Source organism: Oryx dammah, unplaced genomic scaffold (assembly GCF_014754425.2).
Source record: "Oryx dammah isolate SB20612 unplaced genomic scaffold, SCBI_Odam_1.1 HiC_scaffold_23, whole genome shotgun sequence".
In the NCBI taxonomy this organism is placed as follows: domain Eukaryota; kingdom Metazoa; phylum Chordata; class Mammalia; order Artiodactyla; family Bovidae; genus Oryx; species Oryx dammah.
In genome coordinates, this window is record NW_024070207.1 from 92,238,871 (window position 1) to 92,245,295 (window position 6,425).

A 6,425-nucleotide genomic window follows, 5' to 3' on the forward strand; every position below is an offset into this window, starting at 1 on the left:
CACCCTCTCCCTCTCCCTCTGAGTCCGAAAGTCCGCTATACACATCTGTGTCTCTTTTGTTGTCCTGCATACAGGGTCATCATTGCCATCTTCCTAAATTCCATATATATGTGTTAGTATACTGTATTGGTGTTTTTCTTTCTGGCTCACTTCACTCTGTATAATCGGCTCCAGTTTCATCCATCTCATCAGAACTGATTCAAATGTATTCTTTTTAATGGCTGAGTAATACTCCATCAAGTGGTGCTGGGAAAACTGGTCAACCACTTGTAAAAGAATGAAGCTAGATCACTTTCTAACACCACACACAAAGATAAACTCAAAATGGATTAAAGATCTAAATGTAAGACCAGAAACTATAAAACTCTTAGAGGAGAACATAGGCAAAACACTCTCTGACATAAACCACAGCAGGATCCTCTATGATCCACCTCCCAGAATTCTGGAAATAAAAGCAAAAATAAACAAATGGGATCTAATTAAAATTAAAAGCTTCTGCACAACAAAGGAAAACATAAGCAAAGTGAAAAGACAGCCTTCCGAATGGGAGAAAATAATAGCAAATGAAGCAACTGACAAACAACTAATCTCAAAAATATACAAGCAACTCCTGCAGCTCAATTCCAGAAAAATAAACGACCCAATAAAAAAATGGGCCAAAGAACTAAATAGACATTTCTCCAAAGAAGACATACGGATGGCTAACAAACACATGAAAAGATGCTCAACATCACTCATTATAAGAGAAATGCAAATCAAAACCACAATGAGGTACCACTTCACACCAGTCAGAATGTCTGCGATCCAAAAATCTGCAAGCAATAAATGCTGGAGAGGGTGTGGAGAGAAGGGAACCCTCCTACACTGTTGGTGGGAGTGCAAACTAGTACAGCCACTATGGAGAACAGTGTGGAGATTCCTTAAAAAATTGCAAATAGAAATGCCTTATGACCCAGCAATCCCACTGTTGGGCATACACACAGAGGAAACCAGAATTGAAAGAAACACATGTACCCCAATGTTCATCGCAGCACTGTTTATAATAGCTAGGACATGGAAACAACCTAGATGTCCATCAGTAGATGAATGGATAAGAAAGCTGTGGTACATATACACAATGGAGTAAAAGATAGTTTAAAAAAAAACCAGAAAATACATTGTAATTGCAGTTTTGAAAATAAATTCACATAAAAATCCCTGACAAACATTAGTTAATATTAGTTATAGCTGCCCTGTGGGATAACAGATGAGTTTTATTTTCTCCTCTTTGCTTATTCATATGTAAGTGCTTTATTGAACTGTCTCATCTCTGTGGGGTACAAAGAGGAAATGGTTTTATTTTTCTCCATTCTCAGCCTTCACTCCCACAACTGTGTTACATGAGAAGTCCCACCCACTGGGTCACAGACCCCTTAAGGACATTTTGGGATGATTCCTTGACTTCATTTTTAGGATTTTAAAAATCTGTCAATTTCATGTACTCTCAGAGCTTTTCCCTTTCCCGAAGCTTGCCAGGTTTGTGGCTCAAGGGCCCTGGAGTGAACCATGGTGTGTGGCAGAGCCCCCAAGTGGTGCCCCTTCTTGGCAGGCTTCTGTTGTGTTGCAGGGGTGAAGGAGGAGGGATTAAGGAAAATAGTAAGTGATTTCACTGCATTCCCTGGCAATCTGGTGGCTCAAATGGTAAAGAATTTGCCTGCAGTGCAGGAGACCTGGGTTCGATCCCTGGGTCAGGAAGATCCCCTGGAGAAGGAAATGGCTACCCAATCCAGTAATCTTGCTTGGAGAATCCCATGGACAGAGCAGCTTGGCGGGCTACAATCCATGGGCTTGCAAAGAGTCAGACACGACTGAGCAACTAACACTTTCACTTTCCTGGCAATCAGCTCTTAGTTGTTGCTGCTTCTCTGACAGGTGCCAGATGCCCTCCGGGTGACAGGTCTAAACACTGGCTCTCACTGGGGGCAATGAAATGTTTACCATGTGAGTCTTTGATACCTTCCAAACTCCACCTCCTCTCCAGCCTTGCTCACTAACCACGAGCCTCCTGCAGCCAACACAGCCACCTCAGAGTGGGGCAGGGATACATGCACATTTGCATAGGTTTGGTTTCCTTACAAGCCATTCGAATAATCCGAGTGAAACTTGGGGTTTAATGCCAAACTGACCATCGGAAATATAGACTGCTCCATGGCCAGTCCTATTCTTGTCCCCATCGGGAGGATCAGCAAGTCCTCTCTGTAGTTACATTTCAAGACAGGACCTGGTGCCAGTCTCCCCTTCTTGCAGAGACCCCCAATGTCTCTATGCGTGATTCCCTTGGAGCTTCTTCCCTGCTTGACTTTCACTGTATTTTGCCAACTTTGGTGAAACCAGACTCTGGGTCATTTGGGGATGAGGGAGATGGGGAAGGGAATTTGGCAGCTTTCCTAACTTCTCCCATGGTTCAGGACTCCAGCAATGCCTTGCTTTTTTCTCTCACTGGCCTTTTCTTTATGAACTGCCACTGCTACTGCTAAGTCACTTTAGTCATGTCCGACTCTGTGCGACCCCATAGACTGCGGCGCACCAGGATCCCCCGTCCCTGGGATTCTCCAGGCAAGAACACTGGAGTGGGTTGCCATTTCCTTCTCTAATGCATGAAAGTGAAAAGTGAAAGGGAAGCCTCTCAGTCGTATCCGACTCCTAGTGACCCTGTGGATTGCAGCCCACCAGGCTCCTCCGCCCATGGGATTTTCCAGGCAAGAGTACTGGAGTGGGGTGCCATTGCCTTCTCCGTTTATAAACTGGGGATAATGTAATTTTAAAAATCCCAGTGAATTTTTTTCCTTGGGATATTATAGAAAGTTCTTTGTGAAGAATGTACTTACGAATAATGTTATGAAATACAAAAAAAAGTGGACATTTGGAATGACTTGCTTTACTAGATATCAAACAAAAAGCTACAGCATCATTATGACCAGAAATATTGAAAGATCAGTTTAAAAGAACATATAGCTTGCAAACAGTTCCTAGCATATGGAAGAACCTATTGTTGTAGTGTTTAGTCGTTAAGTCACGTCCAACTCTTTGTGACCCCATGGACTGTAGCCCTCCAGGCTCCTATGTCCATAGGATTTCCTAGGGAAGAGTATTGGAGTGGGTTGCCATTTCCTTCTACTGGGGATCTGCCTGACCCAGGGATTGAACCTGTGTCTCCTGCATTGGCAGGCAGATCCTTTACCGCTGAGCCACCAGGGGAGCCCTATGGAAGAACTTAGTAATATGCTAAAGAAAATATCACAGATGAATGAGAAGGAATGACATATTCAACGAAAGTGCTGAGAAAATTATTGGGGAAAAATATCAAGTTACATTCCTGTCTTATATCATACACCAAAATACATTTCAGATGCTTTGAGAGTTAAAAATCTAACCACAAAATCCCTAAAGTTAAAATAAGTAGTATCAGAACTAATCTTGAATTGAAGAAAATATTTCTCAGCCAATAAAGCACTAAAAGAAAACACAAAGGAGAAAATATTACTAGCTTTGTGTAAAACAAACAAATATGCAAATATTTTATAGGTATATTGAAAACTCCATAGAGATAGAGACAAGTGAGATATGTTAAATAAATTTTGGTATAACAGGACAGACAAAAGTTTATTATAGTTAATGCATAAATATGCTGCCAATCAGCCACCAGAGCTGTAATGTCTCCGTAGAAAACTGGGCCAGTGCATTTACAGAAAAGAAAGGATGTTTGCATGCCTCTGAATTATGTCAGAAACACATCTGAGTTCCCTAGGAATAAAAAATGCAAACATAAACAAGATACCTTCCCACCCATAAAATAACAAGAGGTTTTAAACATATACAAAGATGTTGACAGTACAGTGAGATGATCATTTTTAGCCAAAGCTGATGAGAGAACGAATTGACCTAACCTTTCAGGAAAACAACTGAGAATAATGTAAAATGAGCCTTAAACAGTGGAAGAGCAGTTCTCTTCCACTCGGCTGTTCTACTCAAAGAAATCTATCCCAGGGAACCATTTGGAGGCTCAAAACAATTTATTCACAAGAATATTAATCATATTTTTATTGAACAGGGAACTATATTCAATATTTTGTAATAACTTATAATGGTAAATTAATTCTATATTTCAAAATAATCATCAAAAATTAGAAATAAACCATTATCCTATTATTGAGTATTCAGGTTAATAAATCAGGTCTCTCCACTGGATGGTTTTACTCTCTGTGAGATATCCCCAAAATTCCATTTACTGGAGAATTTTAATTGCCATCACAAAAGTGCTTATGTGAAAAAAGCCATATACAAAACTATTTCTATCTTACAAACATGGTTCTGATCATTTTATGCCTGTTAGATCCTGCTTTTTCCATACAGACAGACAGAAACAACCTTCCCAAAGTATAAGAGTTTCAACCCAAAAAGGAAACAAGGAATTGTGTCCTACATTCCAGTTACAGCAGAATCATTTTTATCCTCATCATTCTCCTTTGCTATAATTTTTTTAAAAAATATAAGTTGATTCAAACATTCAATTTCTATTTCCTTAATTACACTTCTAATTAATAATGTTTCTCCTTATATTGTTTACATTTTAAAAACAGCTTAATTTGGGAATGACTTACATACAATAAACTATATGCATTAAAGTGTGCAGTTTGCTACATTTTGACATATGTATATGCCTGTAAAACCATCCCCACAATCAAGATAATGAACATAGCATGATTGGAATTTGATTATGAAAGCATATGGCCTAGAAAGAACTACTCTACAATGCTCAGATTATTTATATTTAGAAAATTTTATTTTACTCTTTTGCATATATTTTCAAAAATTTCTGCAATGTGCATGTGTTACTTTTCTGAGCAGAAAAACCCCGAGGAAAAGTTGGTAACCGTGACTGAGGATGGGTGGCAGAGTGGTAGATCAGCAGATAGATTTTATAGAAAATGAAGGAAGAGAAAGTCTTTTTATTTTTTAACTTTTCATTTTGTATTGGAGCATGGTTGATTTAAGAGTATTGTGGTAGTTTCAGGTGCACAGCAGAGCAACTTAGCCATACGTATACATGTACCCATTCACCCCTCAAATTTTCCTTCTAAAAAAGGAAGGCTCAAGAGTTTTAAGTCCCATGGATTAGATAATTAAGACTCTATCAGAAATGATCCAGAGTTGTTTCTATGGCAAATCAACAGTGGAGACAGAAAATAGTGGGTCAAGAAATAAATGGATTTGGCAGAGTGGAAGAGGAGGGGCCGGAGTCCAAGTGGCAAGATAAGTTTTGACCATGGGAAAAGATTACCTGGTTCCCTGAGCTAATGAGGCTGGTTATTGGGAGTGGGTGGTGTTAGAATTTCATGTTGGAGAGTGAAGGGTTGACAGCTGCACATTTTTTTTCCTGCCTGTGATAAAAGTGGCAAGGTGGTATCCTACCAATAATGTGGCTTGTATGTTGTGATGGAAGACACTGGCGAATCTTGTCAGTGGCAACTAGGAGGTAGCTGGTATCAGCAATGTATACCTGCATTGAAGAACTACCTAGCAAGGAAGACCCACTATTTGAAATGGCCTTTATTTCCTTGTTTTGATTAATTTTATCAGAAGAGGAAAAGTGAGTTGTGAAATTAATTCAGTGTTGGGGAAGGGGGGATGGACTTCCCAGGTGGTGCAGTGTAAAGAATCCTCCAGCCAATGCAGGAGATGTGGGATTGATCCCTGGGTCTACCTGACCCTGGAGAAGGAAATGGCAACCCACTCCAGGATTCTTGCCCAGAAAATCCCATGAACAGAGGAGACTGGCAGGCTGCAGTCCATGGGGTCGCAGAGAGTTGGATTTGACTGAATGACTGAACAGGCATGCACAGGGAAGGGGGAGGTGAATAAACAAGGGAGTAAACAGTTTGGGATACAAGTTAGGTAATGGATGTTTTATTATTGGAAAAGCAATTGTTAGTTGGAATATAAATTAGGAGAGCCTGCCGTTTAAACAAAGCAGAGTTGGTTTTTTTTTTTTTTTTAATTAAAGCTATTATTTTTGGTGTGTGGCTGATTTTGTTCTATTCCAACTTGGATGATCACATTCTCCTTTCAGCTAATTCTTCACTCAATATTTAGTTCACATTTTGTTTAAACACTCCGTGTGCTAAGCCATTTCATTCTTAAAATGAAGTAGTTAAAATAGTTGTTGTGTTTCCAATGAAATGCCTGAAGTAGTGTCTGAACACAGTTAGCATTCTACAAATGTATGGAATAGATGACCAGACACTGCTGTACATCCACAGACATATATAAAACAGTGCATCATTGAAGAATGGCTTTGAAGTTCTTTCAGATGGACACTAATAAGTAAAGGCAGAGTAAACATGATCTGCGGTATATACTCAGTAAGAAACTAATTTATAAGTATT